The sequence below is a fragment of the Puma concolor genome, chromosome B4, assembly GCF_028749965.1.
Source record: "Puma concolor isolate L17-30 chromosome B4, mPumCon1.1.hap2, whole genome shotgun sequence".
In the NCBI taxonomy this organism is placed as follows: domain Eukaryota; kingdom Metazoa; phylum Chordata; class Mammalia; order Carnivora; family Felidae; genus Puma; species Puma concolor.
Genome location: NC_141673.1, coordinates 127838088 through 127865783, shown reverse-complemented (window position 1 = coordinate 127865783; position 27696 = coordinate 127838088). Strand labels below are relative to the sequence as shown.

The 27696-nt window shown below is 39.3% G+C and overlaps 1 protein-coding gene and 1 long non-coding RNA gene across 4 annotated transcripts in view; both read right to left on the bottom strand.

Moving 5' to 3' along the window:
- Positions 1 to 27696, bottom strand: part of RSU1 (Ras suppressor protein 1) — a 203399-nt gene that overhangs the window by 50494 nt on the left and 125209 nt on the right. The window lies entirely within an intron of this gene.
- On the bottom strand, positions 7517 to 25880 carry LOC147579494 (uncharacterized). Its single transcript, XR_015254002.1, has 2 exons — positions 8939 to 25880; positions 7517 to 8908 (listed from the first exon to the last, which is right to left on the bottom strand). It is a non-coding gene; the product is annotated as an uncharacterized LOC147579494 (long non-coding RNA).

Genomic DNA, 27696 nt, shown 5'->3' with positions numbered 1-27696 from the left:
AATATATATCAGCTAAACGCTTAACAGCCTAAGAGCTCTCTGACTAGATATGTTGAGTATAATTTTATTCTCTTAGCACAATTTTTAATTATGATTTGATTAAAGTTAGTTGTACTTGATTTTAGGAGAGCAGGCAGAAGAAAATGCCAGACAAGACTGTGTTTTCCGTGGATTAGTTACCAAGATGTGCTTTTTTGGGAATCTCACAGAAAGTGGGAAAGAATGGGACTCTCAAAGGGATTACACAGAAGTTCACTGAGGCCCAAATGTGACACCAGAGGTAATGGATGCCTTGGCTGGTCCTGGGAGCAGTGTTCTCACTTATACCCCTTAGCTTCCTACACACACACGATTCTGCACTAGCAATGCCCTTCCTTCCATATGCTCTCTGGTAACCTCAGCTGCCCAGCCTCAGTCACCGCATGACCTCGAAGCACAAGTAATTTGCCCTATGTGGTTCACTGCACTTACTCCAAACTTAAAACACACATCCCCCCCCCACCAAGAAGCAAATCGGTATAAATTTCAAAATCGCAGTCATTGATGCAACCCACATATATCTTTCCTTCCTAAATAGAAACATACATTTTGCATTCCTCTGTAAAATGTGCAAAATACAATCTACTGACTACTCAGTGGATGTTTCAGAATGTCATATGGGTGCGAACCACCCATTTCAATTCAATTGTGACAATCTGTAATATTAACTCTAAAATGGAGTTTGTATGTTCTTCCACCTTGAGAAATGGAGACCAGTTATAGGATGATAAAGGCAAAACCACGGCTAACATTTAATGACAACCAAAAAAGGGCAACATGACAAAAGTGTGGTGCTTAAGAGCACAGGCTTGAGTCTCAGACTCCTGTCCAGAGCTGGGCTCTGTCACTCAGTAGCTGCATGACTGAGGGCAAAAAATCCAACTGGCCAAAGCCTCAGTTTGCTTATCTATAAAGTGGGGATGATTACATTTTCTTTCAACTTCATAAATTATTCTGAGGAATCAATAAGAAAACTTACATGAAGGGCTTAGCAATAAAACATGTGGCATATATGATCAATAGTTATATAACTGGGGGCGCCTGGGTGGCGCAGTCGGTTAAGCGTCCGACTTCAGCCAGGTCACAATCTCGCGGTCCGTGGGTTCGAGCCCCGCGTCAGGCTCTGGGCTGATGGCTCAGAGCCTGGAGCCTGTTTCCGATTCTGTGTCTCCCTCTCTCTCTGCCCCTCCCCCGTTCATGCTCTGTCTCTCTCTGTCCCAAAAATAAATAAACGTTGAAAAAAAAAATTTAAAAAAAAAGTTATATAACTGTTATATATAATTTTGTATATGTGTATACATAATAATGCATATATAACTAACTCTGTAACAATTATTTCAACAGTGCTATAATAAAAATGCACTAAGTATGTGTTTCCTTTTTTCCCTTAATACTTTACGAAATTTTATTAGAACATCTATTTACATGATGTGACTGAAAATGTTTAGTTGTATGTTGTTAGAGAAGAATCAGACAGTAATAGAAAGCATAAAGAATAGACATCACATACAATACTACCACTTGCAAAAACTATATACATATATATAGTTTTTTGTTTTTGTTTTTTTTTTGAGAGAGAGACAGCGCGCGTGTGAGTGGGAGAGTGGCAGAGAGAGAATCCCAAGCGGGCTCCACTCTGTCAGTGCAGAGCCCAATGTGGGGCTCAAACTCATGAACCGTGAAATCATGACCAGAGTCAAAATCAAGAGTCAGGTACTTAACCGGCTGAGCGACTCAGGCACTCCAAGAAAACTATAGATATTTAAGGTCCATCCTTCAAAGCTTTTTTTTTTTTTTTTTTTAATACAAATGGGCTTGTAAGTATAGGTATATAGCCTGCTTTCTAAATTCATAATATATTATGAAAATTCTCCAAAGCCATTCGTTTTATACATTAAATGGCTGTGTAGCATTCAATCATATTCCTGCATCATTATTTCCTTAATCATATATGGTGGGGCCTCTGGTATTTCCCATCATTGCTATTATAAATGAGGTTAAGTTTTTGTTGACTTGTTTATTTGTTAAGAGTACCATAATCATGTACAAAATAAAGTGAAATCAAGCAAGCTAAAGAATCCCACTTCTTTTAAGGCTTTAGCCAGTGACTTTCGGGTGGGGTTGTGATGAAGTACAAATGATTTCTTGGTGACTGCAAAACTCCCTTCCATCATGCATCCTTGGCCAAGCAAGCATGCAAACCATATGCCCAATCACGTACTTGAATTAACAGAGGTAAAACTGGAATGACTCACCTGACCTAACAGAAATGGCTTATGATGTACTTCCATAAACACATTATGTAATACACAAAGTAGAGTAGCTTTAACAAAAGTGAGAAATTTTACTCAGGGTTTTACGGGAAAAAATTGTGAGAATATGTCATTTAATAATAATAAAAAAAATCTCTTGTACTATTTAATCAACAAAATTAGAATCAGCAGAAACAAAATGAGACACTAAACATCTTAGTAGCTGTCTATAATGTTTTTCAGTACCATAAAAATAGAAGAATCAAAAGGATAAATAATGTTTCAAGGAAAAAACACCCTTCACTTAAATCCTGGAAACATGCAAATACAATACAGCTTCGTACACTCAGGAAACTGGTTCTTTATTCCTCAGAGATTTTTCTGTCAGTGTTACAAGCTAAAAACAAAATATGAATGACAAGTGCACATACTTAGCTGATGGAAAATACAGAGTCCAACAGTAACCACATTAATCTCTCATAGAGGTTATGTGACTTCCAGGCAGAAATATTGATTCAAACCTAGTCTCCTGCCACCAAGTTTGACAAGTATTCTAATCTGAGCTGGGAAATTTCTCCCCAAAATGGTAACTTCCTGTACTTCCTATAACTCATCTGGCTAACCAGCTAACTAACTTGATGGTCTAGTTTAATTCATGCATTAAGACCTCTTCAATAAAAAGGCTGCTGGATAATAAGAGTATGTATACACAGATTTCACAGATACTGAGTTATTCAAAAGCTACCAATTGAAAGAAGCAGGCAACAGTGTCCACGTAGTTATTCTAGGTTAGAGTTTTAGCTTTGGCGGGGGGGGGGGGGGGGGTTCTCTTAATTTTTTTTAACATTACCACACATCTTAACCATGCTCAACGACAGCAACAATTCGGTAAACAATTCTAGAGCTTGAAATTAGACTTTGGTGCGTGCCTAACTGAGAGTTTGGGAAATTCTCATCCTGCCTCTCCCACAGTTTCCTCTAGTTGCCCCAGGGTCATCCCCACAGACCGCTCTTGAAACCGTGGTCGTCTGAGTCTTCAGTCCTCCTTGGCCCATGTCACGGCACAAGATTTTCCAAAGGATTCTTTTTCTAGTGGATAATCGGGTTTTGTGGCATGAATGTCTTCATCTCAAACACAAGGAGTTCTAGTGGCTTATGCCTTTTCCTTTCCTCTAATCACTGTGCATCTTGTGTTTTGATTTTTCATTTTGCACGTAACTTGTAGGTCAAGTCAAATCACAACAGAAATAAAAGCATGATACAGACTATTCCTTAACATTTTCTTTTGAATTTTCTAAACTTGGGGGTTGGGATTAAAAACAAACAAACAAACAACAACAACAACAACAACAAAAACCTGGTGTCATCTGGTATGTTGTGAATCTCTCAGCAGATCTTTCTTTCCTCTTGAAAGTATAAACCAAATCTACCCCCGTGTTCAAGGTTTGAGCAGAGAATATTTTGGCTTCAAAGATAACTTAGTGCTTATTAAGAGAGCAATGTAACTTTTTTGTTAAGTTACTTTTCTCCTTACATGTGATAAAACGCAAGGAAGGTCAGACTGTATTTGGCTGCCTGGGTCTTGGAAAGGAATAAGATGATGAGAACATGAGAATCCCCTCTACTCTCGTCCTTCCCCACCAACAGTACTGCCCCAAATTTTCATCTGGCCAAACTGGTCGAAATCAAATGGTATCACTGTGATTTTAATTTCCGGCTCTCAGATTACGGAGGCTGATTGTCTTCTACGTTCATTCACCAGTCATGTTTCCTTTTCTTTAAAAATGTGTGTTCATACCTCTGACCTACTGTTATTTTATTCATATGATTTCTTTATCTGTTTTAGATACTAATCCATCGTCAGTGATATATGTTGCGAGATTACTTCTCCCCACTGGGGCTTGTCTTTTCAATTTGTTCAAGATACCCTTTGGGGTGCCCGAGTGCTCAGTTGGTTAAGCGTCCAACACTGGCTCAGGTCATGATCTCACGGTTTGTGGGTTTCAGCCGCACATCGGGCTCTGTGCTGACAGCTCAGAGCCTGGAGCCTGCTGGGGATTCTATGTCTCTGTCTCTCTGTCTCTCTCTCTGACCGTCCCCTGCTCGCACTCTGTCTCTATCTCTCAAAAATAAACGTTGAAAAAAAAGATATCCTTTTGATAAAGCATTTATTTTGCATATAGTTGAACTTATCAATTATTTTCCCTAGCAGTTTATTTTGGGTTTGGTATGAGAAATCCTCCCCCCACCCCCGCTTTTTTTTTTTGTTTTTGCATTCAGTTTCTTTATTTTATGATAAGGCTAATTTCAAATCTACATTAAACTAAGCTGAATACAAAGTCTTAGTGCAGGAAGTCTGGTGGTCTCATTTATAAAAACGTATGACCACCGTGCTTAGGTCTTCGAGTTTCAGGAAGGATCCTTCAGACGGCTTTGTATTTGCATGTTTCAGTGCTGGAGCACAGGGAGAGACCTCGTGTTCACTCGGCTTTCACCAGCCCCCAGCACCTCGTCTCCTCTTCAGATCACTTTCAGCTAAAGAAATTATGTCCACAAACTTTCCATCCCCTGGCTTTGCCTCAGGTCTTAAATTTTCAGCCTCATCTTCACTAACAGTTTCTGTCATAAGGTGTATGATACAGTCTGAAAACCATGGATCCATACATGCAGCTAGACAGCACTTAAAACATCACTTTTGTTGTCAGTTTCTTCCTTAAACTCCCAGAGAGAATCTCAGTCTTAATCTCTCTCTCTCTCTCTTTTTTGGTTCATTGAAAATTCCACAGTTTTGGGGCACTTGGGTGGCTCAGTCAGTTAAGCCTCTGACTTCAACTCGGGTCATGATCTCGCGGTCCGTGGGTTCAAGCGCGGAGCCTGGAGCCTGCTTTGGATTCTGTGTCTCCCTCTCTCTCTGCCCCTCCCCTGCTCACACTCTGCCTCTCTCTCTCTCTCTCTCTCTCAAAAATAAACAAACATTAAAAAAAAAATTTTTTTTTAATTACAAAAAGGAAAATTCTAGTTTTACTTTCTTCTTAAAACTTTGCTCCATGATTTAAAGATTCAACTATTTAGGGGCGCCTGGGTGGCTCAGTCAGTTAAGCATCCGACTTCGGCTCAGGTGATGATCTCCCGGCTTGTGAGTTCAAGCCCCACGTCGGGCTCTGTGCTGACAGCTCAGAGCCTGGAGCCTCTTCAGATTCTGTGTTTTTCTCTCTCTCTCTGCCTCTCCCCTGCTCACACTCTGCCTCTCAAAAATAAACATTAAAAAAAATTTAAAGATTCAACTATTTAATCTACCTGGAACTGACTTTCTGTGTATGTCACAGTCTGTTTTTTTTCTTCACACGTATAATCTTGTAACTGCATCGTTAATGAACAGTTCATCCTCTCCCCACTGATCTGCAACATGCATTCTGTCATAAAGCAAGTTTGCATGTATGCATGGTACTGTGTATAGGCTTTTTATATAGTTCCAGTGGTTTCTTTGTCTACACCAATACCCTAACTCCATAGTCTTGATTACAATAGTTTTTGTTTTTTAATGTTTAAGAGAGCGCAAGTCGGGGAGGGGCAAAGAGAGGGGGGAGCAGAGGATCTGAAGCAGGCTCTGTGCTGAGAGCAATGAGCCCGATATGGGGCTCGAACTCAAGAACCGTGAGATCATGACCTGAGCGGAAGTCAGACGCTTAACCCACTGAGCCACCCAGGCCCCCCAATTACTATAGGTTTATAACAGACCTTGGTCTCCATAAGGCAAGACATCTTATCTCTCCTTTTCTGGTTCTTTTTTGGAAAGGTCCTGGTTATTTTTTTTTTTTTTTTTTTTTTTAAATTTTTTTTTTTCAACATTTATTTATTTTAGGGACAGAGAGAGACAGAGCATGAACGGGGGAGGAGCAGAGAGAGAGGGAGACACAGAATTGGAAACAGGCTCCAGGCTCTGAGCCATCAGCCCAGAGCCTGACGCGGGGCTCGAACCCACTGACCGCGAGATCGTGACCTGGCTGAAGTCGGACGCCTAACCGACTGCGCCACCCAGGCGCCCCTAGGTCCTGGTTATTTTTGACCCTTTGCTTTTCCAAAGAATTCTAGAACTAGCCTGTCAATTTGAATTATGCTTTCTCTTTGGGAGCCTGCAGTACCACCACACCATGATATGTCTAAATATGTATTTACATTGCTTGTTATGCAGGGTGTTGTCTCCGTATGAGCATTCTAAATTTTCAACATTTCTGGAAAATTCTGTCTTGATACCTTAAACAAATTACCTCTCTGCTACTAGGAAATAATTTTCCACTGGACTCCTATTTCTGCATGTTTTGTGAGCACAGACACTGACAGCTTTGGCTCTGGGATAACTTTCCAAGGATATCTGTATAGCAAACAACCTTAGAAGACAGTCTCCCTCTGGAGCAGAGAGCAGATTTGTTTACTGTCCTGGAGATAAAATAATGTCTCCCTCCTGGCCAAACAAAGAGCAGATTTGCTTATAGTCCATTTTATTTTTATTTTCTCCAAAAAAAATTTTTTTAAAGTTTAGTTTTATTTATTTGAGAGAAAGAGAGAGAGAGAGAGAGAAAGAATCCTAAGCAGGCTCCATGCTATCAGTGCAGAGCTCGATGTAGGGCTTCATCCCATGAATCATGAGATTATGACCTGAGCAGAAGTCAACAGTCGGATGCCTAATCGACTGAGCCACCCAGGTGCCTCTATAGTCCATTTTAAAAGATTGGGGGGGTCTCTGGATGTGACTCTGACTTTCTGCATGTCCCACTCTGCATCACCCCCAGGGGACATGGGGGGCAGGGGGAGCTGGCTTGAACATATAGCTCATGCTGCTTACTACGTTGTAATAAGATCCTTCGCGTTTGGCCCAGGAGTCTCGCGTCTTCAAAAACCATCTGTGAAATTGTAGCAAGCTCATTTACTAAAATAAAGACAAAATTTTCCTTATTTATTAAATTGTTATTTGGATGAAGTTTCAGATCCTTCAATTCTGGACCACTCCCTCCATTTTCAAGATTTTAACATCTGGAATTCCAAATGGACATATGTTCCACCTTCTCCTTCTATCAGCCCTCTAACTTACTCTCGACTCTTTCTCACCCCCGCCGTCTCTCTGCCCTTCATGTCAGATGTCCTTCCTAATCGTTGAGGCCATTCACCCCTCTTCAGCTGTGTGTAATCTTCTACTTAACCCACTAATGAGTTTTTATTTCCAACTATTCTTTTTTTTTCTTGTAATTCTATTTGCTTCCTTTTCAGATCTTTCTATGTTTGATGGTCTCTTATTCCTTGTTCAGTTTTGTTCGTATGGACTTCCTGTACATTGGTTTTATATCCAAAGCCAGCATCCCAGTGTTCTTAGGCACGGCGGATCTAATCTGTTTATTGTTTCTGTTGACTTCTGTGAAAACATGCCTTGTGTTATTCCCCATTTGGTAATTTCTGGATTTCTCTGTTGAGTGTCTGCCATTTTTTTTTTTTTTTTTTTTATAGGTAACCTTGTATAAGCTGAATCTGTAGGACCTTCTGAGAGAACAGGACTGTTAATGTTTTCCTCCAGAGAGGACTTAAATGCTTATATTTACCAGGTTTAGAGGGTTTTGCCAATCCAGAAACTTGTTGTTTAAGTTTCTTAGGCTAGGGTTTCCATGACCTTGCAAGAATTATAAATTTATGCCCCAGACTCACTGAAAACAAGCTTGTAGTAACAAATGCTCAAAGATGATGACTACAACGTTACTACCTTCCCTCCCCTTAGACCAACAGCAAAACAGTTTTCCTCAACTGCTCCCTTTTCCTGGGGAGCTCATTTTCTTGTCCAGCTCTCACTTGCACCTGCACCTGAGGGTACAGTTTCTGTGAAGGTTCTTGCTCTGTGAGAGTGTTTCATGTTTGGCCTTCCGACTGTACCCAGACCCCAGAACTCCTCGTCTCTTTTTGCCCAAGGCAGTTAAGCTGCGAGTCCCTGATGCAGGCAGTCCCAGTAGGGCAGTCCTGGCCTCTCCACCATACCACTTTGGTTTCAAATTACTATACAGACTTTTTGCCTTACAGATTTCCCTTACTCTCTTCCAAGTTGAACAGAACATCTACAAGGCAAGTTTCTCTGATGTTTTTCTGCATCTAGTCTTTCAGGGTGAAAAGGCTTCCAGAATATCTGCTTCCCCATACACTACCATTTACCACGTTTTCTTTTTTGTCCACCCAGCCAAACCATGGTCATCTTTTGTTCTGCAAGTGCCTTTTAGAGATGTTTGAATTTAGCTGACCATGCAAGTAGGCAAGAGAGACTGAAATAACAGCCTTTCTGTAAACTACAACATTTAGACCAAAAGCATTCTGCAGCTCCCATGCAGCTGGTCTAATCTGATACTACATTCATCAGGCTGACGTTTATATGTTCCTGTGAACAAATGCTTAAGACAAAGCATTTTCACTTATCATTTTACCCCATGTGGCCAGGGTAGCTATAGGTAGCACTTTTCTTTGAGAAACATAGGTGAATTCTCTGACTGAATATCTCATGAAGCTAAAGACCGGAAATCCTTGTGATCCAATATTTAAGATACACCATAATTTGGCCTGGGTGGCCAGTCAGTTAAGCGTCTGGCCTGGGTGGCTCAGTCAGTTAAGCGTCTGACTCTTGATTTCAGCTCAGGTCATGATCTCATGATTTATGAGTTCAAGCCTCATACAGCACTCTGCACTGACAGCATGGAGCCTGCTTGGGATTCTCTGTCTTCCTCTCTCTCTGTTCCAAGCTCTCTCTCACAAAAATAAATAAATAAACTTAAAAAAAAAAAGGAAGTATATTTTTGGCTATTGGAAACGTGAAAAAAAATCAGAGACTGTAGAGAAGAATCAATAAACGAAAACGCCCTTCAAATTCTGTGTGTTTAAAGCCCAGATGCTTCCAGACATCAATTAGTTAGATATTCCAATAGTTCATATGCTAATTCATGCTTACTTTAATTAAAGAAAAAAACTGGAAGCACTTTTTCTTGCCGTTTTGAAATGAAGGGACAAAATAAAGGAATCAAGCAAAAGAAGACTATTCTGTGGCGTTAAAGAGAAGATTAAATTTGAATGTAAGCCAAGGCTGACTGGGATGTTGGCGGTGAGGATAGTTTGGGGGGCATCTCTCAGCAGTCTTTGAAAAGCCCCTCTAAATTTGAAAGCATGAAAGCATATTTACTCATAAAAACAAGAAAGGAGTCAGAAATCATGACATAATGAAAAGCCCACTCTTGTTCCTTGGACTGTTGCCTTCTCTTCACGTGGCCTGTACACCTTGAAGTATCCACCAGTCACCTCTCTATGGGTTAATGACTAGACTAGCACACATGTCCACTACCGTTCTGAAACAGGTTTTTCAGAATGGTCCATCCAAAGCCATCCTGCTCTAAACCAGGGGCACTGTGTGTTCACATTCACCAGGAGGAAGAATCATTTGTAACCTCCTCCCTCGTTCTGCCCCTTTTTGTGCCCTCCGAGTGAAGAGTCTTTATCTTGGGAAGATGAAGGGATTAAAAACAAAGATGGCTTACTATTTTAGGTTATAATTTGTTCATTTGGGGATCTACTCTCTTAAATGGAAAGAGCTGCAAAGCTTCATCAAGACTCTGAACATTTCCTCCTACTGCTCCTGGTAATGGGTTAAAAATATTCTTCAATTAAGCCTCAACACTGCTCTGCAGAGCAAGCCTGTGGCCATTAGCTCTCCCATCGTGTGCTCAGAGCAGGAGGCCGGCAGGCTGGGAGCGGTGCTGACAACCAGAAAGGTCACAAAACTCGCCACTCGTGGAGCAGGAACCACCACCTGTGTCGTCAGTATGCAAAGGTCAGCCATTGGTCACTCTCAGTCTCACACGTGGTCTCCATGAAAACACACAAGAAGGACTCCACTCAGCACACCCCACAAGGCAGTGTGACGACAATCTTGTTACTTTAGCCACAGATACAAAAGTGCAGCTGAGCGGGAAGGTGAGAGCCTAACCCCATGCTGTTAAAGAGGTGAAATCACTCCTTTTCATTTTTTCCCTTGATGAAAGACTGGCCCCAGACTCAGGGTGGTCAGTATCTCCAACAAAGAGAATGCCCAGGCAGGCGGTGGGGTCAATCTGGGAGGTGGTGAGTAATGGGGCACTTTCAAAGAGGAGCAAGTTCGATTAATATACACTCCAGGAATTCCAAAAGGGACTGGGGTTAAATATGCCCCCGTGAACACTGTTTACGTTACAAACACTGACCTTTCCTTTACTGAGAATTTTATAGAACACACTAAAACATAATAGCTAAGAAGCATCTAATACATCTCCTTTAACACATGACTCTGATTTATAAGGAAGAAAGGGTTCATTTTAATGTTAAAAATTTATGAGATCTCCAGGGAAATTCTACACCACTTCAAGGGCATTCCCTTTTCCGACGGATACGGCTATTGTCCCATCGAGGCATTCAGATAGAGCTGCTCACATTCACTGAGGACATTGCTAGTTCGAGGACAGTCAATAGTTTTCTCCATGACTCTTGGGTGTACAGAAATGTATTTCTAGAGGATTAACAACCACTAGGACATCAAATCAAGAGGAGCTAGAAGTGTTATATACTGGGTAAGAAGTCACATACATAACACAATGACATCTAGGACAGGTTCAATGAATGTGCCTGTGGATAAGTCAGCATTTTAGTAAAATAGATGGAACACTTAACTTTGAGCCGGAAGACTTGGGTTATAGACTCTGCTGTCCTAGCTTGATAATCCTGAAGAGGTCACTCAATCTTTTACAGCTGCCTTTTTCATCCACACAAAGAGAGAGGGGATTAAACTAGACTGTCTGAGACTCCTACGAACTCTAGTATAATTAATATTCTCTAGTTTAAAAAGCTTTTATTCTTCTTTCCTAACATCATCTTCTGAGTTTGTACCAATTTAGGGATGTGTTCTCAGTGCTCTATCTGCATTATCTCATAGAATCTTCTTTAATAACCCTGCAAGGCAGACACCATTATCATTCAATACTAGAGATGAGATAGTGCTCAAAAAGTTAAATAAATAAATAATCAGTGGTGGGCTCAGGATATGAAATGAAGGCATTTCAGCTCCAGAACTCACCACCACAACTACTGTCACACTGACTGGCCACAGCAACACATGACTCAACAATACCTAAAGCAAACACAGCTCTCCATAAAAATCTACATAAAGACTGCACACTTCTATTTTCTATTATTCTGAAGAATACACATCTTGTCCAAATTTTTAGGTAACAGGAATATTTCGATACCTGAAGATTAATGATACAATAACTTTCCATACTAAATAAAGATTTCTGTCTGAAATACACTCCCTTAAGAAAAAAAAAAAAAACAACTTGTGATTTTCCTATGGAGACAGATGATTTCTTCTAAAGCTATGTAAAAGATCACATTAGGCAAAATAGAAATGATAAAATATGTATTTAGGAGATGGTGATACTGAAAATATTCCATGGATCATTCTAAAATTTAGACAAAGTTCTATTACAGTGCCATGATAAAATGGACAAGATAATATATTGAATCAAGGAACAAGAACTCAACAGTTCATCTGGGCAGCTACGCAGTTATGAATAATTTTAATAAATATGCAAAGCTGGTATTCTGCCACATAAAATAGCTAGGCAATTGTGAATCTGAAATATATTTTTAGACTATAATGTATCTGTCCTTGGAATTAAATAATTGATTGTCACTTTCATGAATACTACTATTTTTGATTTTAGGATATCTGCATTTTGTCTTGTTCTTTCTTAAGATTAATTCTAGTCTCTTCACCATTTTATCTGTGACTATTTTATAGATTAATTTTATAACTCAATTTTTATTCTACAGCTAGGTTTTTGCATACCAGAATACACTGCTGATCACTTGCCAAATGCATTTCTATACCCTAGAGATAACACCGCTGAACTAAGTTCAAGGATATGATTTGAAATAATAAATCCTATCTGCACCACACAAAATATATACACGACGACATGGAATACACACAGAAACAAATGCATCTTAAAGACCAAAGAAAGGACAAAGAAGTACTCACCTCTTGCTGTAACTGAATGAGGACATTAACAACTACACCGTCAAATTACATGCTAATTTGAAAATATTTACTCTAGCCTTTCCTAATGGTCCATACCCAAAATACTGGTTCAGACAGTTATGTTAACTACCACCGTATCATAAAGACCCTGGATCCATCTTATTCTCAAGGATAAAACCAACAAGTTTTTCATCCTTAGCAAGGATGAAACTTATACCTAGCTGCCGATCTAGTTAAAAAATCAGCTCTGGAAAGCAACATATTTTTCCAGATTCACTTTTCTAACTGTATTTAGTACGGGTACCAAAAAGCAGTAGGGAATAAAAGTTAAGAGCCTTGGATACCAGGTGAGACTCTGTCTTGGGTCTCAAGCTAAGTCACCTCTAAGCCTGTTTATAATTAAAGCCCCTCAATTATTGAGTACTTACCAACTGACACGACCTAGGGTGCACCAGGTGTGCATTTTCTCAGAGTTCTTCTAACAATGCAGTTGTACTATGGTACCACAGGCAACTGTATGACAGTGCAGTGCAATGAGAATAATACTATAGAAATACAGTAGTAACTCTACATATGAAAAAATATATGCAATGAGCCTTGTATCACATAATCTCACAGATAAATATAACATTATAAGAGCAGTAAGTGCCAAGACAGGCACAAGGTATCTTGACAATAGAAAAGTGTGGTGAGTTGACCTCAGACCTTGAGTAAGACTGCGTTTGAATTCTGGTTCTAGCACATATAATTATATCGCTGGGCAAGTTAGTCAGTTAGTGCCCCTGTATTTCAGTTTCACCCTCTGCAAAGTGCAGCTAACCTCTATCTACCTCATAGAGTTGTTATGATGATTAATTAGTAAGTCTTCAATAAACAGATGTGGTGCTTTCTTGCTATTGTAATTATCTGATCTTATCAAAGGGGTGAGGGCAGTGGGGTAGACTCCTCAGATAAAGGGATCCCTAACTTAAAATTTGCAGAATGGTGGGAATTAACCAGTCTGTGGGGGAGGAGGGGTGCTGGGTAGGAGAAATATTTCAGACACTTGAAGAGGTTCAATGAACACAATATGACATGAACTAGCTAGCTAATCTTAGATCATGTAATCATTTGGGGATTCAATTTCATCACCTGAAAAATAAGGAGGGAAATGAGATAATCTCTATGATTTCATGATACTTATACTTCTATAAAATTTGAACACAGTAAAACAAAGCATTGGAAACAGATTTGAAACAAACATGTTTTACTCCTTTTTCAGTTCCAAATGCAGCCCAAAAGGCCTTAGACGTAAATTTTAAGACCGTTCCCACTTTATCTCCTTTCTACTCCCCTTGTTCTGGTCTCCCTCATTATTAACTTTCCTACATCTGTAAATAAAAGTAATCACGCTGCAGTAACCTTGTTTTCCACCTGTGAAGGTGGTTTACATTTCTCTAACTGTAATGTTAATTTTCTCCTTCAGGAGTATCATCCATCGACATGATTCCAGGTGGCTATGTTTTATCAAAAGGACTGTTGTATATAAATATGGCCGGATCTTTAAATTTATGTTTACATTTACCAAATTGCTGATATGACATTATATATATTTATGACCAAATTTTCCTCCTTAGTTGGCAGGCTGGTGTCTAGTTAAAGGAGAGGCCCTGGGAAGACTCAGCCAAAAGAAAGATGAACTCTATCTCTAGCCTAATTGGCTTCCTAAATTCTAGGACCATAAAACATCATCCTTATTAGATCTCTCTCCATTAAGGGTAGTCCAGAAAAGTCAAATTCAGGGTATATAACACCAAACTCATCTTTCATTCCTTCCTGCCCTGCCTCCTCCCTTTCCTCCTGCGTCCCTGTTGGACAGCACCGGTCAGCACCACGGATAGCTCCACAGGCACTTTTAGCTCCAAACTGTGGGATGAAAAAACAATCTTTTACAGCTTGGTGGGAAGAAATGGGTGGAGGGCATGGGATCTGAGCTATTTTTATTATTTTAAGGTCAAATAATGTAACACGAGTTTAATAGGCACTATCTCCACAACAATTCTATGACAGTGGCACTAATAATTCTTCATTCATTACATTTAAAATACTGTCAACTTTATTTGGAAAATTTTTACCCATACTCAAAAGTGAAGAGAATAATATAAGTCCCCATGTACCCATCCATCCCATTTCAAAAACTATCTATACAGGGCATGTTCTATTTCATTTATTTTCACTTCTACTTCCCTGCTCCATAACTATGACCAAATCTAAAAATTCCTTACTCTCATCAAATATCCACTATCCAAATTTCCTGATTATCTAATATATCTATCTATCTAGATAGATATAGATATATATAGATATATATAGATATTTGCATTTTGTTTGAATGAGATTTTCTGAAAACATGCTGAATGTGTTTTAATAAACTGTAGTTATTATTCTTACTGATAATCCAAACAGTCCCAGTTTTGGCCAGTGGGACCCTCTTCAACCTGGCATCTCAAATTCTTCTGACACAGTCTTTGATAGCTTCCTTGCTTTCTAGATTGACAGGATATTACAGGCTCCATTGTATATTCTCCTCATAAAGACCTGGAATTAGCTTTTTTATTTTATTTTTTTTTAAAGATCCCAGACTTCTTTCAGTGGGAAATGGTATTTAAAGACACAATCCAGGGGCACCGGGGTGGTTAAGCATCTGACTTCAGCTCAGGTCATGATCTCATGGTTTGTGAGTTCGAGCCCCACATTGGGATCTCTGCTGATCCTCTGTCCCCCTCTCTCTACCCCTCCCCTACTTGTGCTCTCCCCCAAATAAATAGATATTAAAAAAAAAAAAAAGACAACAGTCCAGAAGCTAAGAGTGGTATCGCTACTGTATTAGTCATTTTTTTTTCTAGGTCTCTTTGGTGGGCAGGAAAAAAAAAAAAATTTTAAGGGAAAAAAAAAATCATTAGTTTTTCCTGTATTTCCAATTCTAATTTATGATTGTAGGATTTAACTTCTCTAATTTTTTTTATCTCCTTGCTCTTTTGCTGAAAATTTTAATCCTTAATTACACTAACATAATTACTCTTTGCTTTATACTATAATAAATACGCAATCATTTCAAAAACAATGAAAATGTTATTACTAATAATATATCTGAAAACATATCACTTCCTCCAGTTCTTTCTGTCATGGGAGTTTAACCTAATAGAATGTAAAACCAAATCACTGTATTTAAGTCATTTATAACAGTTTTTAAACTGTAAAAAAGAAGTATTACCAAAAAGTGCATAAAATATATATCCATTTAACAATGCAAGTTCATTTAACAAGAATTTAAAAATGAATAATCGTGTAACCATTACCTAGGACAAGAATGAAAACAAGGTAGAGCCACTCTCCCTGACATCTCCTCCCTTTCCTCCAGAGTTAATCAGTATCCTGACTTTTGTGACAGATAAAAAAAGATCCAAATAATCATGAGATGAAAACTATAATGAGATAGTTATCAAATTTTAATTCCAAGTAACAAAAAAGATCTAAAATGACACTCAGACACAGGATTAAACAAACGAACAGAACATAGCTGTGGAACAACTACAAGAGGCTAAATAAAACATGTATAAACAGAGTCCTGAAAAGAGAGTCAAGACTAGGGGACAGGGATGGGGAGGGAGAGTGAAAAAAATATTTGTAAAAACAACGGCTGAAAATTTTCAGATTTGATGAGAACTATAAACCCACCGATCCATTAAGCTCAGCAAACCCCAAGCAAAACAAACAAACAAACAAACAAAAAGCGAGGAAAACTACACTAAGGCACATTAAAATCAAATGCTCAAAACCAGTGATAGAGACAACCTTGAAAGCATCCAAGGTTGGGCGAAAGGGTTACATACAAAGGAACAGAAGGAACACAGCAGATTTCTTGTCAGGAACAATTCAAGTGAGAGACAGTGGAACAAAACCTTTAATGAAAGACAAAAAACTGTCTATCCAAGATTCTACACCAGTGAAAATATCATTCAAAAAATAACGTGGAAGAGTTTTGGAGGTATATGAAATCTGAAATAATTCATACATGGAATATCCACACAATAAGAAAAGCTAACAGAAGTCCTTCTAATAAAAGGAAAAATATAGAAAGAAATACAGACCTACACAAAGGAGTGAAGAGCACTAAAAATGCGTAAATACCTAAATGCATAAATACATAACAAAATGTATAAGATGCTTCACTTCTATTTAGATCTCTACAAAATAGATTTCACTGATATAAAAATAATAAAAATGTAATGTGGAGTTAATAACATTAGAAGTAAAATGTATGACGACAAAAGCCTCTGGAGGATGAGATATCCAAGTATATTATATGCTAAAGTTCTCCTAACTCTATGTGAAGTGATAACATCACTGTGAAATGTCAAAGATGTAAATTATAAACACTAAAGCACACCCTAAAATTAGAAAAGATTACAACCGGTAAGTCAACAAAATAATGATAAAATGACGTCTTCAAAAATATACAATCCAAAAGGCACAAAAAAATAAAAGTGGGGAAAAACAGATGGAATAGGAAAAAAACATACTAAAGGACAGATTCAAACCTGTCCACATCACTAATCACATTGTGTAAATGGTTAACAAACCCCAATTAAAAGAGACTGTCATATGAGATGGAAAAATGGGTCCAAACTATATGCTGCCCACAAGAAACTCACTTTAACATAAAGGTATAAAGAAGTTAAAAAGCAAAAAAGGAAAATGATATACCGTGCTTACATTAGTGAAAATAAATATGGAGTACAGCTATATTAATATTTAGCAAAGTCGATTTCTGGCCAAAGAATGTTACTATCGCTAAATAATTTCACTTCATAATGTAAAAGGAGTCAATCAACAGGACATACACAAACTAAATATTTATAAATCTAATTACAGAGCCTGAAACTACATGAAGCAGAAATTGACAGAACTGAGAAGAGAAACAAACAAATTCATGATTATAGTCTGAGATTTATACCCCTCTCTCCATAACTGATAGAACAAGCAGACAGAAAATCAGAAAGGATCCAGAAAACTTAAACAACATAATCAACCAATCTGCACCCAAATGGGTAGAAAATATTGAATATGCAAAAAAATATGAACTTTGATCCACACCCCACACCATATAAAATATGAACTCAAAATGCATCACAGACCTAAATGCAAAACCTAAAATTATAAATTTTCTGGACTAAAACAAAGGAGACAATCTTATTAATTTGAATTAGGCAAAGAATACTTGGATAGGACACCAAAAGTACAATCCATAAAAGGACTAACTAGACTTCAACAAAATTACAAATATTCTTCAAGAGACACTGCAAAGAGAATGAGAAGAGAAATCACAGAAAGACAGAAAAGCTTTGCAAAGTATACAACTGAAAAAGGATTTCTATCTGAACACATAAAGAATCTCAAAAGAATAATAAACTATTAAAAATGGATGGATTTGAAAATTTCACTAAGGAAGATAGAGGGATGGCAAAAGCTCAACATCATTTTTCATCGGATAAATGCAAATCAAAACCATAATGGGAACCTACTATAATGGATAAAAATGAAAAAACTGGCCATGCAAAGTGTTGACAAGGATATGGAGGAACAACACTTGGACACTGCTGGTTGGTACAGAAAATGATACCATCATATTGAAAATGGTTTGGCAGTTACTTAGGAAGGTAAATCTATACTTACCATATGATCCATCCATTCCACTCCACATAAAAAAAGAACAGCACATATCCAATCAAAGACTTGCACACAAAAACCCATCACAAGTTTATTTGCAATAGCCTCAAACTGGAAACAACCCAAACATCCACAAATAGGCAGCTGGATAAATGAACTATGGTATCCCCACTCCATGGACTACTACTAACCAATACAAAGAAATGAACTACTGATGCATGCAAGAACAACTCTCAAAATCATTATGCCGAACTAAAGGAGCCAGTTTAAAAAGAAAACAAAGAATACACGCTGTATGTCTCTATATAATACTCTACAAACGTATAGTTAGGAAGTAAATCAGTGGCCACCTGGAGAGGGGCTAAAATGAGTGACGGCATGAGGCAGGGACAAGGTCCACACAGGAGCACAAGCAAACTTTTGGGTGCGACAAATAAGTTGACTGTCCTGATTCTGGTGACTACTCTACAAGTGTATACCCACATCAAAATGTATTCAATTATGCACCTTATGTATGTAGTTTATTGTTTAACAACGACTCTTCAATAAAGATGTTAAATTAAAAAAAAAATCAAATTGGCCCAATGTTACGAAGCTAGCAAAAGGTAAGAGTGGGATTTGAACCAGGGAACCTGCCTCCGGAGCCAGTGTTCACATCCACTTGTCTCCTGCATGCCTCCTGGAGCGCGCTTACGCACCGAAGCCGCACAGGCTTGATGTTAAGTGACTGAGCTCTCCTCTTCCTGTGTTCCCTCCCAGGTAGTACCAAGAGACATTTCACTGTTTATTTACATTTCCTTTGGGAGAATCCAGAAGCCCTTTGGGTTCCGGAAAATGCTTCTCTAGGGTCCCAAGTTTGCCTGGCAGAGGTGTGCACCTCCAGAAGCCGGCAAGGCTCTGAGCCAGAAGTAGGCTGATCCTGGCTGTGGTTCTGATGGCTGCCGTGCAGCCTCTAGTTCTCTTTTGTAATGGAGGCAGTTACATTTATTTTCGAAAGCAGGAATCTTGGCATAACGTAAACAGAGCGGTGACAATTCTTTCACTCATGTGCTCTGTTTTGGTGGTGCACGTAAATTAAAACTAAGTCACGCTGCTGCCGTCTCTTAGGAAAAACACACGCGATGCCATCTTTTTGTCCTTCAACACACAATTAGCAGTAAAAATTTGACAGAGAGAATTTTGTTTGCAACCTACAAAACTAATGAAACTTGTGAGACAATTTAATATCAAACTTGGAAGTAGTGCCCTGGCAGATCGTTCTGTGTACAGACAAGCCAAATATTTCTACGAGCACACACACTACTCCTCACCCTTGTTGGGAAACTCCTGAGTTCAACAAGTCAGACAGCACATCAGTGACACGGGTGAGGGAGGTAAGTAATGGCAGGCAGCCTACTCCAGGCTATGGCTCCTCTTCAATGCAGCTGATGAGAAGTCGATTGGTTCCCCAAAGCCGAGCAACTACTGAGGGCTTCTCTATACCCTTTCACATCTAGGTTTTTACGTTCAGAGAATGGGCTCTAAGTACTTTTTCTGACCTGTCCACCAAACTTATTTCGAGGGCTGGGGCTAGGGGGGATGAACTATCTCCCATTCCCTTCCTTGGGCTTTGCTGTATGTTTCTAAGCAATTGTTATAGTTCAAAGCCTGCCAGTTCACCTTCTACAGAGTCTCTCACACCATCATGATGGAAGGCAGCAGGCACACCTGCATCGTGGGGTGCTCAAGTGGCCAAGAGCTAGGTCCCTCCCATTGACCCCCCACAAAGCTATCTGTTAGAGGATGGAGCCTGGCTGATTCAAAAAATAGAAACACAAACAGGCTCACGGGCTGAACCTAGGTCAAATACCCCCTTGAGGGCTCTGCTAGTTTTTTCCATATTACCCTCAAACATTCCACATGTGGCGTTTCTTTCAGAGCCTAGCTGAAAAGAGCTACGAGATTTGATGGGGAATGGCTGGCTAGGGAAGGCTGCAGCCTTGGAAACATCACAGAAACATTTATGGTGATGGAAGCGACACTAATAATATCACGAAATCTTAGCAACTCAGACACGAGAAGAAAAAGGGAAACACTTAAGAATGTGTAATGGATGTGCGACAGAAGGTTTTTAAAACTGTTCCTCCAGCAGCAACGTCGAACCTGCAGGGCAGCAACGTATACTTGAAAGAAACACCACTCTCATTCACCGAGGATTTCGAGAGCTGAGGGGGTGCCAGGCACTGTCTGAGGCTCCTGGCGAACGCACAAGTGCACAAAACAAAGTCCCAGCTCTCGGGGGAACCTCCACTCTAGAAGTTACAGGCAGGGGTGCGTGGTGGGGTCTGTTTTAGAGACGGTGATACAGAAGGTGTTTTGCTGAGCTGACGTGTGAGCAAAAACTTGAATGGGATGAGAAGGAGCCAGACGTCATTTGGATGTTAAATCCAAGAGCAAAACTATGTGTGTTTACAGACAAATATTCGTGCCCAAGAAAACAAAGAGGGTGAACACACATCAGAAGTTCAAAAGGTTGTACTGGTATGTCTTTCCTGCTTCTGTGTTTCTATCTTTTAACCGAATGGGAGTCTGTCTAGAAACCAGGTGATCCACACCTTAGTGTTACTGAGCGGCTCACACCTTTGGTTTTTTTCACTATAAAACCCAGAAGGAAATTACTGTTTCTTTCTCTTTTTGGGTGTTCTGGGGATAGCGACAAGGTTTCCTAGACTTCACACACTTAGCAGTTCATTCCAGAACACTTGAGGCCGGGTCAGGAAGAAACTGATGGCATGCAAATGTGGAGTCGCTAGTCACGTAAACGCATGCATGATTTAGTATGTGGCACTTGGCAAAGGGGGAACTGGGTTAATAAACTCCAATAACTGGGTGTCCAGGTGGCTCAGTCGGTTAAGCGTCTGACTTCGGCTCTGGTCATGATCTCGCAGTTTGTGAGTTCGAGCCGTGTCAGGCTCTGTGCTGACAGCTCGGAACCAGGAGCCTGCTTCAGATTCTGTGTCTCCCTCTCTCTCTCTGCCCCTGTCCTGCTTGCTTGCTTGCTCTCTCGAAAATAAACATTAAAATATTTTAAAAAATAAAAATAAACTCCAATAACAGAGTAAAGCCAAGACAGATTTAATGTTCAGGTAAACTGGAATGGTCAACAGAACTGCACGCTCCTTTGAACACAGGTAATTTTTCTGTTTTGTCCCTCTAATGGCTGGCAGATCTCATGTCACTCTAACTTTGATGCCTGTTTGGAAGATACATACTTCTGGACCTTAGGTTTTGATTTCTAATGTTATCTGCCACTTAAAAGAACCAAGACTCCTTGGAGAAAAGTCAGTTCTTTTGTTGAGAATTATAACCTGGGACTGGCACTAATAAGAAAACTAAGACACAGGGGAGCCTGGGTGGCTCAGTCAGTTAAACGTCCAACTTCGTTCGGCTCAGGTCACGATCTCACGGTTTGTTGAGTTCGGGCCCCACGTCAGGCTCTGTGCTGACAGCTCAGAGCCTGGAGCCTGCTTTGGATTCTGTGTCTCTCTCTTTGCCACTCCCCTGCTTGTGCTCTGTCTCTCTCTTAAAAATAAAATAAACGTTAAAAAATTCTTTTTAAAAAACAAAGAAAAGCAAGCCACAAAGAAGAGATCACAGGGAAAACTTGGGAGGGGCTGTAGCAGCCAATCTGATTTCAGTCGCTGGTACCTGAATGTTATATCCTATGCTTTCAACTATAGGATGGGGATATGGCCCTATAGGGCACTGGGATTTAAAAATTTTTTTCAACATTTATTTATATGTGAGAGAGAGACAGTGCATGAGTGGAGGAGGGATAGAAAGAGAGGGAGACACAGAATCTGAAATAGGCTTCAGGCTCTGAGCTGTCAGCTTGAAGCCTGATGTGGAGCTCGAACCCACAAGCTGTGAGATGACGACCTGAGCTGAAACGGGATGCTCAACCGACTAGGGCTGGATTTAAGAACCAGAAAAGCTGAATGATGATAACTGTACCATTAATCGTCATACTTTAACTTCCTCTTGAGAATGTCGGTATAATCTCGGCATTTCCTTCCTCTTCCTAAATAATACTCAAAAAGCAACAGGTAGAATATGAGACAATTTTTTTTTTTATTAAATTCTTTTTTAAGTGTTAATTTATTTACTTTGAGAGAGAGAGAGAGAGCATGCACGTGAGCGAGCAGGGGAGGGGCAGAGAAGGGTAGAGAATCTCAAGCAGGCTCCACGCTGTCAGTGCAGAGCCCAAAGTGAGACTTAATCTCATACACTGTGAGATCATGACCTGAGCCAAAATCAAGAATCAGACGCTTAACAGAATGAGCCGCCTAGGCACCCCCCGCAGTGCTCTTTTGAGTAAGATTGATGGAGTCTGATGTCTGGCTCTACCACTCGGGTAAACCTTGGTCATTTTACTTAATCTGCAACTCTCCATTTTCACATCTGAAAGCCAGCTGAACTGACACTTATGTCTTACGGAGTCATAAAACTGCAGGAGATGAAGCCTGCAAGGAACCTATCAGGACCTCGAACACAGCAGGACATCCATGAATGCCAATTCTCTCTCCTCAGTGTAACTAAGGCAACTTCTCTCACTCACTAATCCACCTGGATGTTAGTCCATGAATAAAAGAAAAATGGAGGAAGCGGAGAGGGTACTGGACATCATCATGTTCCGAATGTTTCTACTAAAAGCTTGTATAATGTATTCACATGCTGGTCTCGAGGGAGCATTTGCCTCGTATCCCATTGTATCTTTCTCTAACCGTGTTTCAGTATCAAAATAATAAAGATAATAAAGACATTTTCATTCAATCACCCTCATGACTGGTATGCTCCCTGTTGATCTGATTAAAAGTTTATATAAAAATAAAAAAGTCTGTTTCAGAAAACTAGAAAAAAAAATACAGTTCCAAGATTTTAAGTATTTCAAAGCAAAAACTGTTATTAACAAAATTTGCATTCCTTAGGAATTATCTAGAATTGAGTACCAAAATAAATTCCCTAGTTGCAAGACATAGTCTATTAAAAGATCACCACTCACGCAGTTTCTATTGAGAATGCACAGGAACAGATTAAAAATGCTCATAATCTCACATAAACAGTCTGAAACACACACGTCATCTTAACTTACAGCCAAAAAAAATTAAATGAGAGAGAAGAATTATAACAAAAAAAAATCCATGTCTTATATGGGAACCTGAAGCTTAATCTCATCATCTCATATGTAATGAATTCTTCGAACATCCATTCTTTCTTATTTCAAACTCGCATGACATTTCAAATATAGAAAAACTTACTTTCAGTCACTTCAACTCTAAGGTGGGAAAATACCTCTATTTAAAGAAACTCAGCGCTCAAGTACGTTTTGTTTTTTCCTTATTTTCCTCTGTTACATCTTTGTGAATGACCACCTTTTCCCATCTCACATTGGATTATGACAGAAAAATGGATTGTTACAGATTCTTCCAAGGACGCAGGAAAGCCTGATGCTATATCTGTGACATGTTATAAAAAAAAAAACGTAGGATTTCACAATACTTAAGCAAAGAATAGGAATGATCAACCTCATTAAGTAAGAAACCTTCTTTCAAGCTCTCTCAGAGAATCCCTTTCTAAGACTCAGGACTTCTTTCTTATGAACCTTCTTTAAGAAGGTTTGGGTGTACCTGGTTAAAGAGAGACTGTAAGAAGGGTTCTACTCAACTGAGGCAAATGAACAGAAAAGAGCTATCACAGGAGACAAAAACCAATCACAGGCATGCATTCCTTAGACATAGTGAGAGGGTTTCGTTCCAGGCTCTACAATAAAGCAAATACTTATTTACTTATTTTAATCAGTAAGCCAAACGAATTTTTTGGTTTCCCAGTGCATGTAAAAGTTGCGTTGACATTATCCTGTAGTTTACTAAGGGTGCTATAGTATTATGTCTAAATAAATGCATATTTTTGCTAAAAATGCTGACCATCACGTGAGCTTTCAGTGAAATCATCATCTTTTTGCTGGTGGAGGGTCTCCCCTCGATGTTGATGGCCGCTGACTGATCAGGGTGCTGGCTGCTTGATACTGGAGTGACTGCGGCAATTTCTTACGATAAGACAATAATGAAGTTTGCTGTCTCGACTCACTCTCTTTTACCGACAATTTCTCCGTATCACGCGATGTTGTTTGAGCATGCTATTCACAGGAGAACTTCTTTCAAAAGTCAATCCTCTCAAATCCTACAGATGCTGTATCAACTAAGTTTGGGTAACTGTCTAAACCTTTTTTGTCATTTTGAACAATCTTCAAAGCACCTTCACTTCACCAGCAGATTCTGCTTTAGGAAACCACGTTCTTTGCTCATCCATAAGAAGCAACTCCTCATCCAGTCAAATTTGACCATGAGACTATAGCCATTCAGTTCCATCTTTAGGCTCCACTGCTAATTCCAGTTCTCTTGTTATCCCTACCCTATCTCTCAGAAAAGAGAGGCCAGAGGAGTAGGACAGAGACAGGGGAACAGCCCATCAGTGGAGTAGTCAGAACACACAACATCTATCCATTCAGTTTGTGTCTTAGATAGGCGCGATTCATGGTACCCCACAACAATGACACTAGTATCATCAAAGATCACTGATCATGGATCACCATAAGAAATGTAGCAATATTGATTGGGATTGCATTGAATGTGTAGATAGCTTTGGGTAGTATTGACATTTTAACAATATATTTTCTTCCAATCCATGAGCACAGAATGTTTTTCCATTTCTTTTTTCTCGCAGCTACAACAAGCAATCCTAAAATTTGTATGGAACCACAAAAGACCCCAAAGAGCCAAAGTAATTTTGAAGAAGAAGACCAAAGCAGAAGGCATCACAATCCCCGACTTTAGCCTCTACTACAAAGCTGTAATCATCAAGACAGCATGGTATTGGCACAAAAACAGACACATAGACCAGTGGAATAGAATAGAGACTCCAGAATTGGACCCATGAAAGTATGGCCAACTAATCTTTGACAAAGCAGGAAAGAATATCCAATGGGAAAAGACAGTCTCTTTAACAAATGGTGCTGGGAGAACTGGACAGCAACATGCAGAAGAATGAAACTAGACCACTTTCTTACACCATACACATAAATAAACTCCAAATGGATAAAGGACCCGAATGTAAGACAGGAAACCATCAAAACCCTAGAGGAAAAAGCAGGAAAAAACCTCTCTGACCTAAGCCGCAGCAATTTCTTACTTGACACACCTCCAAAGGCAAGAGCATTAAAAGCAAAAATGAACTTTGGGACCTCATGAAGATAAAAAGCATCTGCACTGCAAAGGAAACAATCAACAAAACTAAAAGGCAACTGATGGAATGGGAAAAGATATTTGCAAATCACATATCAGACAAAGGGCTAGTATCCAAAATCTATAAAGAACTCACCAAACTCCACACCCGAAAAAAAAATAATCCAGGGAAGAAATGGGCAGAAGACATGAATAGACACTTCTCTAAAGAAGACATCCTGATGGCCAACAGGCACATGAAAAGATGCTCAACGTCACTCCTCATCAGGGAAATACAAATCAAAACCACACTCAGATATCACCTCACGCCAGTCAGAGTGGCTAAAATGAACAAATCAGGAGACTACAGATGCTGGAGAGGATGTAGAGAAACGGGAACCCTCTTGCACTGTTGGTGGGAATGCAAACTGGTTCAGCCGCTCTGGAAAACAGTGTGGAGGTTCCTCAAAAAACTAAAAATAGATCTACCCTATGACCCACCAATAGCACTGCTAAGAATTTACCCAAGGGATACAGGAGTACTGATGCATGTTTATAGCAGCACTTTCAACAATAGCCAAATTATGGAAAGAGCCTAAATGTTCATCAACTGATGAATGGATAAAGAAATTGTGGTTTATATACACAATGGAATACTACGTGGCAATGAGAAAGAAATGTGGCCTTTTGTAGCAATGTGGATGGAACTGGAGAGTGTTATGCTAAGTGAAATAAGTCATACAGAGAAAGACAGATACCATATGTTTTCATTATGTGGATCCTGAGAAACTTAACAGAAGACCATGGGGGAGGGGAAGGAGAAAAAAAAAAAGTTAGAGAGGGAGGGAGCCAAACCATAAAAGGCTCTTAAAAATTGAGAACAACCTGAGGGTTGATGGGGGGTGGGAGGGAGGGGAGGGTGGGTGATGGGTATTGAGGAGGGCACCTTTTGGGATGAGCACTGGGTGTTGTATGGAAACCAATTTGACAATAAATTTCATATTGAAAAAAAAAAAAAGAAATGTACCAATAATGAAAAAGCCTGAAATATTGTGAGAATTACCAAAACATGACACAGAGATAATAAGTTGGCAAATGCTATTGGAAAAATGACACCAACAGAGTAGTTCAACACAGGGATGGCCACAAACCTTCAGTATGTAAAAAACCTCATTATGTGAGAAGCATAATAAAGCAAAGTGCAATAAAACGAAGCATGCCTACATACAGCTACATGCTTTGTGGTTTCTTAGCTTCAAGGGCCCTACTGGTTATTCTCTGGTTTTTAAACAATTTGTTAAATAGTGATATTAATATTTAATAGTGTACAAAATGATACATATTATATATACATGTAATATATGTGTAATATATACACATAATAAACATGTATGTATATATGTAAACATAAACATCTATGTATACATTGTGTACATAGATACAGAGTGATATAACAGCTAGTAATGGACAAAATAGAACATTCAATCGGTTCCAAATGGTAAAAAGGGAGACTATGTCCTGCCCTGCCTGCCTCTACCCATAAAGTTTCCCTGCCTGGAGATAACCACCTGTACCAGCCAGTACACTACGTCTCTCTCAAAAATATTCCAAATATTTACAACACAACCACAAACCCCAGACAGCATGAAACACTCTTCTTGATGGACAAAGAGAAGGCACAAGAAATGAACACAGAGTCTGCAGATTCACATAGAGGAAGGTCTCGCTTTCCAAATACAATTCATTTGTTTGTGAAGTTAAAACACAATTTCATTTCTAATATGGGAGTATGGCGGGAAAAAGAGATCAATAGAAACAATGAAAGACTACTGTGAAGACAGAATTTTCACTCAATACTATACTGTATAGTGAGAATGGATTTTAATGTTTTGACTATTGTTTACTGTGCACAGCAAAAACAAAAACAAAAAACTGTAACTTGGTGCATTCTAGATGCCAGAAAGGTGTTTTGTTTTTTGTTTTTCTTCTTTCTTTCGGGAATCAGGGCAGCCTATCTGAGGCTCCTCTGCACGAGGCAGGTCATTTATAGAAGACACAGAGGCTATGCCACAAGCAAAGCCCAGGCATGAGGGAATCTTGAGTAATGCTCTCAGAAAGATTACAGCCTCTTAAGGGAAAGAAAACATGTACTCAGTTCCCTTCGCCAACAAATAAAGGTAGTATTCACAGAAATGATCAACAGCATTTATAATGAGTTTAGCACAATGCCTGTCACATGGTAAATACTCAATAACTGATCATTATTATCATTAAAATTGCTACTAAGGAAAAAGAAAAGGCACTGAAGAAGGATGATAAAAGGGATTTGGAATAGATGGGCAATGGGGAA